Source organism: Aegilops tauschii, chromosome 2, assembly GCF_002575655.3.
Source record: "Aegilops tauschii subsp. strangulata cultivar AL8/78 chromosome 2, Aet v6.0, whole genome shotgun sequence".
Classification (NCBI taxonomy): domain Eukaryota; kingdom Viridiplantae; phylum Streptophyta; class Magnoliopsida; order Poales; family Poaceae; genus Aegilops; species Aegilops tauschii.
In genome coordinates, this window is record NC_053036.3 from 52,040,713 (window position 1) to 52,053,634 (window position 12,922).

Genomic DNA, 12,922 nt, shown 5'->3' on the forward strand with positions numbered 1-12,922 from the left:
ACTTGTTTTTGCAGGGCATGTTGTGATGTGATATGGTCAAGACATGATGCTAAATTTTATTGTATGAAATGATCATGTTTTGTAACAAACTTATCGGCAACTGGTAGGAGCCATATGGTTGTCGCTTTATTGTATGAAATGCAATCGCCATGTAATTGCTTTACTTTATCACTAAGCGGTAGCGATAGTCGTAGAAGCAATAGTTGGCGAAACGAGAACGATGCTACGATGGAGATCAAGGTGTCGCTCCGGTGATGATGGTGATCATGACGGTGCTTTGGAGATGGAGATCACAGGCACAAGATGATGATGGCCATATCATATCACTTATATTGATTGCATGTGATGTTTATTCTTTATGCATCTTATTTTGCTTAGTTCGGTGGTAGCATTATAAGATGATCTCTCACTAAATTTCAAGGTATAAGTGTTCTCCCTGAGTATGCACCGTTGCGACAGTTCGTCGTGCCGAGACACCACGTGATGATCAGGTGTGATAAGCTCTGCGTTCACATACAACGGGTGCAAGCCAGTTTTGCACACGTGGAATACTCGGGTTAAACATGACGAGCCTAGCATATGCAGATATGGCCTCGGAACACTGGAGACCGAAAGGTCGAGCGTGAATCATATAGTAGATATGATCAACATAGTGATGTTCACCATTGAAAACTACTCCATCTCACGTGATGATCGGACATGGTTTAGTTGATTTGGATCACGTGATCATTTAGATGACTAGAGGGATATCTATCTAAGTGGGAGTTCTTAAGTAATATGATTAATTGAACTTTAATTTATCATGAACTTAGTCCTGATAGTATTTGCATAACTATGTTGTAGATCAATAGCTCGCGATGTAGCTCCCCGTTTATTTTTGATATGTTCCTAGAGAAAAATAAGTTGAAAGATGATAGTAGCAATGATGCGGACTTGGTCCGTGATCTGAGGATTATCCTCATTGCTGCACAGAAGAATTATGTCCTTGATGCACCGCTATGTGACAGAACTATTGCAGGAGCAGATGCAGACATTATGAATGTTTTGACAAAAGCTCGGTTGATGACTACTTGATAGTTTAGTGCACCATGCTTTACGGCTTAGAACCGGGACTTTAAAAACGTTTTGAACGCCACGGAGCATATAAGATGTTCCAAGAGCTAAAATTGGTATTTCAGACTCATGCCCGAGTTGGGAGGTATGAGACCTCTGACAAGTACTTTGCCTACAAGATGGAGGAGAATAGCTCAACCAGTGAGTATGTGCTCAGATTGTCTGAGTACTACAATCGCTTGAATCAAGTGGGAGTTAATCTTCTAGATAAAATAGTGATTGACAGAGTTCGCTAGTCACTATCACCAAGTTAGTGGAACTTCATGATGACTATAATATGCAAGGGATAACGAAAACGATTCCTGAGCTCTTCCTGATGCTGAAATCGACGAAGATAGCAATCAAGAAAAGCATCAAATGTTGATGGTTGAAAAGACCACTAGTTTCAAGTAAAAGGGCAAGGGAAAGAAAGGAAACTTCAAGAAGAATGGCAAGCAAGTTGCCACTCCCATGAAAAGAAGCCCAAAGCTAGACCCAAGCCTGAGACTGAGTGCTTCTACTGCAAAGGGACTGGTCACTGGAAGTGGAACTGCCCCAAATATTTGGCGGATAAGAAGGATGGCAAAGTGAACAAAGGTATATTTGATATACATGTTATTGATGTGTACTTTACTAGTTTTTATAGCAACCCCTCAGTATTTGATACTAGTTCAGTTGCTAAGATTAGTAACTCGAAACAGGAGTTGTAGAATGAACAGAGACTAGTTAAGGGTGAAGTGACGATGTGTGTTGGAAGTGGTTCCAAGATTGATATGATCATCATCGCACACTCCCTATACTTTCAGGATTAGTGTTGAACCTAAATAAATGTTATTTGGTGTTTGCGTTGAGCATGAATATGATTTGATCATGTTTATTGCAATACGGTTATTCATTTAAAGTCAGAGAATAATTGTTGTTCTGTTTACATGAATAAAACCTTCGATGGTCCTTGATGGCAACAATACAATACGTGTCATTTCTCTTTCTGTCACTGGGATCGAGCACCGCAAGATTGAACCCAAAGCTAAGCACTTCTCCCATTGCAAGAAAGATCAATCTAGTAGGCCAAACCAAACTGATAATTCGAAGAGACTTGCAAAGATAACCAATCATACATAAAATAATTCAGAGGAGATTCATATATTGTTCATAGATAATCTTGATCATAAACCCACAATTCATCGGATCTCGACAAACACACCGCAAAAGAAGATTACATCAAATAGATCTCCAAGAGAATCGAGGAGAACTTTGTATTGAGATCCAAAGAGAGAGAAGAAGCCATCTAGCTAATAACTATGGACCCGAAGGTCTGAGGTAAACTACTCACACATCATCGGAGAGGCTATGGTGTTGATGTAGAAGCCCTCCGTGATCAATTCCCCCTCCGGCGGAGCGCCGGAAAACGCCCCAAGATGGGATCTCATGGGTACAGAAGGTTGCGGCGGTGGAAAAAGGGTTTCGTGGTGCTCCTGGATGTTTTCGGGGTACGTAGGTATATATAGGCGAAAGAAGTCGGTCAGGAGAGCTACGAGGGGCCCACGAGGGTGGGGGGTGCGCCCAAGGGGGCAGGCGCGCCTCGCTGCCTCGTGGCCTCCTCGTTGATTGATTGACGTCCACTCCAACTCCTCTGGATCATGTTTGTTCCGAAAATCACGTTCCCGAAGGTTTCATTCCGTTTGGACTCCGTTTTGTAGGAGATATACCCTAGAGGCAATAATAAATGTTATTGATTATCTCCCTGTTCATAATTATGTTTATGTTCCATGCTATAACTGATGTGGTTCCCGAGCCCGTATATCCATAAAGGCTCTGGGGAGAACCCATATGCACGTGTGGAATAATAAATGGTAAAATGTATTCCTAGTCGTGCCTCTAAGACTAGCTCAAGTGTTGCATGATGATTATGTTTTCCCAATCATGGGCATGTCTATGCCAAGCAACTTTGAGGGCACAATGTCAGGAAGGACATTTGTGTTGAATCGACCCGAATTGATGTTATGCTATGAGATACATTCGTCACAAGTTAATGGTTTATAACACAGAGATAGTTAATGTTTGCATAATTCCTTAGACCATGAGAGTATCGAGTTTCTTCATGCTTGCTTCATGAACTTTGGGGTTTGTTAAACGTCATCCGTAACTGGATGGCTATTACGGCGGCTTACGGGTTCATGAGAAAGTATGTTAAGTAACTTGATAGCTCGAGATTGGGATTTGCTCCTCCGATGATGGAGAGATATACTCGGGCCCACTCGGTGTTATGGTGTCCATCATCGTCTGGCCAGACACTTTGTGATTTGATCACGGGGATGCCGGAACACGAAACGAGAAAAGAGAACAAAACCGGTAATGAGGTAACTTGCATAGTGGACAAAGTGTTGGCCCACGGGGATGCAATAAATCTCACCTCAGGTGTTTGTGATATATCGTGAAGCAACAGGAATAGCTCACCTCAACTGGAGGTTCACTCGAATATTCATTCGTGTGGGTATAGGGGTCAATATGGGTGTCCACGGCTCCGATGTTGATCGTTGATCGGAAGGGGTTCCAGTTCATGTCTATACTTCACCGAACCTATAGGGTCACACGCTTAAGGGTCATCTATCTGCTGAATACTAGACAGGGAGTTTGAGAGAAAATCACCGAAAAAGTTTCGGACAGCGGAATCGTACCGCAGAGAGAGGTCACCGGATGAGTTTCGGTGAAACCGAAAAAGTTGTTTCGGGGTATGCCATTAAGTCAAAATGGTTTCGGCACATGCCTGATAATTCTTGGAGGGTGCCAGAATCATTCTGGAAACTTTTTGGAATTTTCAGAAATAAAAACCGAAAATGTTTCGGAGCTGCCGGTACCGCTTTGGCTGTTTTTCGCAGATGAAATTCACTAATCTGAAATTGTTTCAGAACGAATCCAAAATCATTTTAGTGGGTACTGGAATTATTCTAAGACCCACAGAAATATTTTCGGATTTTGTGGACGCGAAAAATTGTCTTCATGAATAGTGAAAACGCATTCTTGTTTGCTTTTCGCAGATGAAAATTACTAAACCGAAATTGTTGCGGAACGCGTTGAAAATTATTTTAGTGGGTACTGGAAATGTTCTGAGCCACATAAATATTTTCAATTCGAACGGACGCTGAAAAATGTCGTCATGAATAGTGAAAGTGCTTTTTGCTTGGCTTCTTGGAGAAGCCACCTTGAGGGCCTTTTTGGTATTTCCCCCTTGGCTTCTTGGAGAAGCCACCCTTGGGCTTGGCCTATAAATAGGGGTGGAGGGGGCTGCCTAAAGGATCATCCCTTCTCACATACATGCCATTGCAATGATCTGGCTTCTTCTCTCCCTCCCAGCGAAATAGTTTCGTAGAGCCGAAAGGCTGTCTGGGTTCCGGCAGGAACTAGTTCTGGACGGCGAAGCCCTGCCGGATAGCTGACACCGTATGTGTGCAACTCTGTAGAGAGGTCGTAGTTTCGATCTTAGTGCCCTGAGGGGCTGTTCGAGTGTGCCTCCCGAAGGGCTGTCCAAGTGACGGTCCGAGTTCTATGGGTCCTCCCGGAGGGCTGTCCGAGTGACCGTTCGAGTTTCGAAGGTCCTCCCGAAGGGCTGCCCGCGACACCGTCCGGGGGACTGTTCGACCGCCTCCCGGAGGGCTGTCCGTATGGGTAATGAGGGTATACATCCTCGCGGTTGGGAGGTTGTAAATCCTAGCTGCGGGGATCTGCACCGCCGATCGTCATCGACTCTACTTCCCGCTGCGCTACGAGTCGGTAACGAAAAAGATCAAACCTTGTATGCAGTCTCCATAGTGGTCCTGGGCTGGTGCGTAGGTCAGAATTTTTTTGTTTTCTGCTACGTTACCCTACAGTGGCATCAAGAGCCGTGCTATGCGTAGATGCAGGTTTCGATCTAGAATACATGGAGATGTATGGGTATTGCATAATATAATTAGGTAGTAGATGAGATCTATTGCAGAAAATTATTTATGCGGGTGACAGATGAAATCTGTTACCTGACGTTCTTGTTGCTTCCCTAGAATTTGCGTTTGCTCAATCTCGAGACAGCATGGTGAAATTTGACAAAGTTCTGGCAATCCGTGATCCTGATTGATCATGGAAGTGCTATGAGTTCTTTGGGTTCTGCCGTAGTCAAAAGAAAGATGAAATTCGCAGATGAAAGGGCATTGCAGATATTATCTGCACGGGGTCATGCGTATGACGAAGTTTGGTATGGGGCTCGAGATTTAATTATCTCGTGTTTCATACACCCCGAGATGTTAATCTAGCAACTTGAATAATCATACTTGATGATAAAACGTTGGTAGCTGCGGTTTAAGTCAAAACCTTAGAAGCCACGTAAAATAAAATTTTGCATAAACCGATTAGAGGTGTCTAACTTGGTTTTGCAGGATGTGCATGTGATGTGGTATAGCAGTGCTCATACTAATTCGATTATGTATGAGATGACTATATGATGTAATTTGATTAACATGACCTGCGTGTCATGGTTCGGCATGATGGCTGGAGCCATATGATTGCACTTTAATGACCTGCGTGTCAACCTTAAGTAATGCATTAATTTTATACGCTATGGAGATAGGAATATTATCTGGTGCATCGACAAGGTGGTGGCAATCTTCGCGAAGGTGAACACCAACACGAATGCCGAAGACGAAGAAATGAAATACTTCTCCGTCAGAAAGGGCTATACCATATCATGCTATTATGAATTGCCTGAGATGTTTATCCCTTATGTTGCACCCTTCTTGATTGCGCGGTAGTCGCTTTTTATTAGGGTGATCTCTCACAAAAATACCAAGTAGTTAGTGTTCTCCCAAGTGTAGCACCGTCACGGCACCTATCTTTTCGGGGTGCGCCGTTTCACACGGGTACGAACGATTAGAGAAGTGTGAGGCGGGTGAGTTGAGACCTCGCAGCGAGATCACTTGGTTGTCTTGACGTTCAGGCATGACCGTCATGAGCTCGGAACACACGCATCGAAAGATGAACAAGAGTCACATAGAGATGTGATTGGCAAGTTGGCCTACCGGTTGAGATTTTTCATCATCAGTGGTGTTACACCAATGGCGAACAATTGAAATGTGGGTCTTGTATCACTCACAATCAATTTTGAGAGATATTGATTTGAGTGGGAGCGCACTGTTGAATTAACATGTTTAATTCTCAGTGCAATTAATTATGAACACTGTCTAAGTGTTTCTTGCAAAATAGTTGTAGAATAATGGCTCGCGTTTCCACCTTCCATATTAAAATTGAATAGCTGCTAAATATCTGGTTAAAACTTTATGATTGGTAACGTAATATGAGGATTGTCCTCAAAAGTGCCGAGAAGGACTTTGTCCTATCGCATGCTTTCCGTATCCTCCCGCTAATGCTATGGATCATGTGACTCTCGTCCTTCGATCCAAAAGCTATAATTCCGTTTCAGTCAAGTGCAATATGTTTGCTTCCATGAAACCCAAACTTCGAAAGTTGGGATAGTTATATGATATTCATGGAACTGGAAATTATTTTCAGATACAAACAAAGCAATGTTTGTTTGCAAGTATTAGTAAAAGTGTTTACTATGTATTTGACTGTTGGGAAAGGGATCCAGAAGAACGCCTGTCATATAATGAAAGGGGAATAAAACGACAACTTAAAGAGAAAGGAAGTGTCCAAAGGGTGTTAGTATGACTTACACGCCTAGGAAGTCCGGGGCTAACGCCACTCTTAAGTTGGGTGCTTCTTTTGCGAGTAGGAGAAATACTAAAAGTTAAACTGTTAGAAGTATAAAGGCAGAAAGAAAGATGACTGGAATATCCAGCTCATGTATAAATGTCATACAAGTTTTTGATGTATAGTAGGCTGGTCAAAGATATAGTTCTTGGGAATTATGGTTAAACATGTTAATCACTAATTCTTGGGTATTGTGAGTTAATCACAAAGATACCCGCTCGATTGCATTCAATTGCGAATCACTGTAAGAGCTACTATGGCCTAAAAAGACTAGCCAGAAATGAGGTTAAGGTATACACAGGGAACATAGTAAATGTTACTATACCTTCCATCGGTGTATTGCCGTCTGTATTTATTTTCATAATTCATTTAGAGTTTTACAAACTCTAGCCCATTGCATAAGGTACCTTGCAAGAAGGTTGTTCATAAGAGAACCTTTTATGTTCGATGTTATGAATAACACAAGGGCCATACTTTCATTATGAATGAGATGTATGTTATGAATATTGATAATAATACAATACCTCTGGGTTTACTTTCATAATTCATTTTAGAGTTTCATACACTCTAGCCCATTGCACAATGTTTGTTGCAAAAGAGTTGTTCATAAAAACAACAATTGTTGTTAAGTATTATGAATAACATGAAGGGCCATGCTTCCATCCAAGATGGGACGTATGTTATGAATATTGAGGGTAATATGATACATCCATAACACTGACGCTAAATGTCGCAAGACTAAAAGAATACCACACAAGTGTGGCACTACATTTGGTCACATTGGAGAAACCCGCATGGAAAATTCCATTATGATGGATTTTGAAGTCTTTTTGATTTTGAATCATCTGACACTTGCAACTTTCCTCCGAAAAGTGAAGTGACTAAAATACCGTTCACAGGCCATAAGGAACAAACAACAAACTTATTAGTGATCATACATTTGATGTGTGTAGTCCGATAAGTGTTGTTAGTGGTGGATTTATTTATCTTCAGAAATGACTCAAGTAGATATATGGATATTTACTTGTTGAGATGTAAGTCTGGATCTTTTGAAATCATTCGAAAGGTTTTCAAAAATGAAGTAGAAGTTATTGTAACAAGAAAATTATGTTTCTGCAATTTGATTGCACAAAGGAATATTTGAGTTACATGTTTAGCGAATGTCTGATGAGTTGTGAAAGGGGTTTCATAACTTGCACCTCCCGGAACACCACTGCAAGTGAAAAGTCCGTGGTGATGCAATCTAACCATTTATGACATGGTAAGGTTAAAGATGACATAAATAAATTTGCCATTATCCTTTTTAAAGTGATGCTTTAGAGACTGCGGCTTTTACACTGAAAAGAGCTACATCGGGTCTGTTGAAATGAAGCCATGGTATGGTACGCCCAACCATGTTGTATCTTTTCTTAACATTTGGAATATGGGGCTTGTGTAAAAGGTTACAAACCTATTCCAAATCAGACAAGTGCTACTTTGTAGGTTATCCCAAGTCATTGGGTATTCCTCCCTCACTATACCGAGGCAAATAGGTTTGCCACAAAGAACGGTATGCTTTTAAAGAGAATGGTTTTTTCTAAAAGGTGAGTGGGAGAATAGTGCAACTCGACGAGATAACAGTATCTTCATCAGATCAAAGGAAAGAGACCTTGGAAGTAATTCCAGAGTTTCCTACTGCGACTGATACGGAAGTCTCTACAATAAAATGTATGAACTTCGGTCGAACTTGCAGCTGAACCACGTAGGCAAGGCTCGTGCAAACCTCTCAGGTGCGCAAACGAGATATTGTTGTTAGACAACATTATACCTACGATACACAAGGAAGCATTGATGGGCCCTGACTCCAGAATTGGCTAAATGCCAATACAACCCGAGTTAGTTTCCATATAAGTGATTCAAGATTAAAACCTTGATACACCTTTCGGAAGACTTAGAGTCTAACGAATATTTATGGAACTTAAAACTGATACGGATAAAAATGTTTTATCCATAAAGCTCGACTTGTTGAAATAACAAGTTCAAGAGTTGACTACGATGAGGTTGTTTTCATCGTAGCGATGCTTAAAGTCGGTTCGGGTTGAACTAGCAATTAATACATATTTCAATCATGAGATATGAAACATGGATGATAAAAGGATTTCCATCTGATGGAAATGAAAGCTAGGACTTGTATATGATACAGTCCAAAGTAATTTGTCGATCCAGAGGATGCTAGTAGGTATGCAAACTTCAGAGTTCCAGCAATGGACAGAAGAGAGCAAAATGGAGTTGGAATCTTCGTGTTTTGATGAAATGGTCAAAGGGGTTTTGACTTCATCAATGGGTAACGAAGATGCTTGTAATTCAAGAAAGTAAGTGGGAGCGTAATAATATTTCTAAAAACCTTATGTGCTTGGCACATTGGTAATTGGAAATAAATTTCTTGACACAAATTAGGACTTCATTTGAAAATAGTTTTTTGATGAAGTGCTTAGGCTAAATAGCCTCAATATTAGGCATGATGATCTATGGAGATAGATTTACCTAATGGGGCTAAGCAATGAATACATATTGACAAGATGCTAAAACCTTTTAGCATTTAAAACGCCAAGGAGTGATTCTTGCCAAAGTCACATGGAAAGAGTTTTTGCAAGAATCGGTGTCCCAAAACACTGATGAGTAAAATACATGATGCAGATTCCACACACTTTTGTGTTTGGATTAATCATGTATTCCATGGTATGTAAAACAACCAGATATGTCCGATACTCCCAAGGTGTTGTGAGTATGGATACCAAAGTGATCAAATTACTGATCATGGGACAACAGTGAAAGATGTCACAGAGTACTAGAGTAAGTACTGATGACATGGTTTTCTCGCAAGCAGAGATCATGAAGAGTTCGTTGTAAAATGTTACATCGATACAGTCTTCATCTTTTCTCCATGCGATTTTCGATTTAAATTAAGGGTTTTGTGTAACACACAATGTGGTGGCACAGTTAGTTGGAATTTGTTCAAACTAGTTACTGTGGCGAATTCTATAACAAGGGCTAAGTATGTTGACGCTTTAGAAGCGACAAAGAAGATGTTGAATCATATAGTTCATTCATGAACTTAGTATAGTTCCAAGATGGCTTTCGACAATGGGACACTACTGCAGGTAGTTGCTCCATAACTCAGTCTGAGGAATCCAGGTTCGACCTGTGATTCACATACATACAAAGCCAAGTCCACACAAAATATGAATTTTGTGAAAACGCGAGGACATGCAAAGATACACACGGAACTGAAGTCGTCAGATCCGTTGGACATCAGGCTATACCACAAGCGAAGCATATTTACACCGGTGTGCCACAGGTGTGAAGTGCATTAGCATAAGCTAGATTATTGTCTCTAGTGCAAGTGGGAGTCTGTAGGAGATATACCCTAGAGGCAATAATAAATGTTATTGATTATCTCCCTGTTCATAATTATGTTTATGTTCCATGCTATAACTGATGTGGTTCCCGAGCCCGTATATCCATAAAGGCTCTGGGGAGAACCCATATGCACGTGTGGAATAATAAACGGTAAAATGTATTCCTAGTCGTGCCTCTAAGACTAGCTCAAGTGTTGCATGATGATTATGTTTTCCCAATCATGGGCATGTCTATGCCAAGCAACTTTGAGGGCACAATGTCAGGAAGGACATTTGTGTTGAATCGACCCGAATTGATGTTATGCTATGAGATACATTCGTCACAAGTTAATGGTTTATAACACAGAGATAGTTAATGTTTGCATAATTCCTTAGACCATGAGAGTATCGAGTTTCTTCATGCTTGCTTCATGAACTTTGGGGTTTGTTAAACGTCATCCGCAACTGGATGGCTATTACGGCGGCTTACGGGTTCATGAGAAAGTATGTTAAGTAACTTGATAGCTCGAGATTGGGATTTGCTCCTCCGATGATGGAGAGATATACTCGGGCCCACTCGGTGTTACGGTGTCCATCATCGTCTGGCCAGACACTTTGTGATTTGATCACGGGGATGCCGGAACACGAAACGAGAAAAGAGAACAAAACCGGTAATGAGGTAACTTGCATAGTGGACAAAGTGTTGGCCCACGGGGATGCAATAAATCTCACCTCAGGTGTTTGTGATATATCGTGAAGCAACAGGAATAGCTCACCTCAACTGGAGGTTCACTCGAATATTCATTCGTGTGGGTATAGGGGTCAATATGGGTGTCCACGGCTCCGATGTTGATCGTTGATCGGAAGGGGTTCCAGGTCATGTCTATACTTCACCGAACCTATAGGGTCACACGCTTAAGGGTCATCTATCTGCTGAATACTAGACAGGGAGTCTGAGAGAAAATCACCGAAAAAGTTTCGGACAGCGGAATCGTACCGCAGAGAGAGGTCACCGGATGAGTTTCGGTGAAACCGAAAAAGTTGTTTCGGGGTATGCCATTAAGTCAAAATGGTTTCGGCACATGCCTGATAATTCTTGGAGGGTGCCAGAATCATTCTGGAAACTTTTTGGAATTTTCAGAAATAAAAACCAAAAATGTTTCGGAGCTGCCGGTACCGCTTTGGCTATTTTTCGCAGATGAAATTCACTAATCTGAAATTGTTTCAGAACGAATCCAAAATCATTTTAGTGGGTACTGGAATTATTCTAAGACCCACAGAAATATTTTCGGATTTTGTGGACGCGAAAAATTGTCTTCATGAATAGTGAAAACGCATTCTTGTTTGCTTTTCGCAGATGAAAATTACTAAACCGAAATTGTTTCGGAATGCGTTGAAAATTATTTTAGTGGGTACTGGAAATGTTCTGAGCCCACATAAATATTTTCAATTCGAACGGACGCTGAAAAATGTCGTCATGAATAGTGAAAGTGCTTTTTGCTTGGCTTCTTGGAGAAGCCACCTTGAGGGCCTTTTTGGTATTTCCCCCTTGGCTTCTTGGAGAAGCCACCCTTGGGCTTGGCCTATAAATAGGGGTGGAGGGGGCTGCCTAAAGGATTATCCCTTCTCACATACATGCCATTGCAATGATCTAGCTTCTTCTCTCCCTCCCAGCGAAATAGTTTCGTAGAGCCGAAAGGCTATCTGGGTTCCGGCAGGAACTAGTTCTTGACGGCGAAGCCCTGCCGGATAGCTGACACCGTATGTGTGCAACTCTTTAGAGAGGTCGTAGTTTCGATCTTAGTGCCCTGAGGGGCTGTTCGAGTGTGCCTCCCGAAGGGCTGTCCAAGTGACGGTCCGAGTTCTATGGGTCCTCCCGGAGGGCTGTCCGAGTGACCGTTCGAGTTTCGAAGGTCCTCCCGAAGGGCTGCCCGCGACACCGTCCGGGGGACTGTTCGACCGCCTCCCGGAGGGCTGTCCGTATGGGTAATGAGGGTATACATCCTCGCGGTTGGGAGGTTGTAAATCCTAGCTGCGGGGATCTGCACCGCCGATCGTCATCGACTCTACTTCCCGCTGCGCTACGAGTCGGTAACGAAAAAGATCAAACCTTGTATGCAGTCTCCATAGTGGTCCTGGGCTGGTGCGTAGGTCAGAAATTTTTTGTTTTCTGCTACGTTACCCTACACGTTTGATATTCCTTTCTTCGAAACACTGAAATAGGCAAAAAACAACAATTTGGGTTGGGCCTCCGGTTAATAGGTTAGTCCCAAAAATAATATAAAAGTGTATAATAAAGCCCATTAAACATCCAAAACAGATAATATAATAGCATGGAACAATCAAAAATTATAGATATGTTGGAGACGTATCAAGCATCCCCAAGCTTAATTCCTGCTCGTTCTTGAGTAGGTAAATGATAAAAACATAATTTTTGATGTGGAATGCTACTTAGCAGAATTTCCAATGTAATTCTCTTAATTGTGGCATGAATATTCAGATCCAAATGATTCAAAATAAAAGTTCATATTGACATAAAAATAGTAATACTTCAAGCATACTAGCGAGTAATCATGTCTTATCAAAATAACATAGCCAAAGAAAGCTTATCCCTACAAAATCATATAGTTAGGCTATGCTTCATTTTCATCACACAAAATACTCCCATCATGCACAACCCCAGTTTCAGCCAAGCAATTGGTTCATACTTTGTA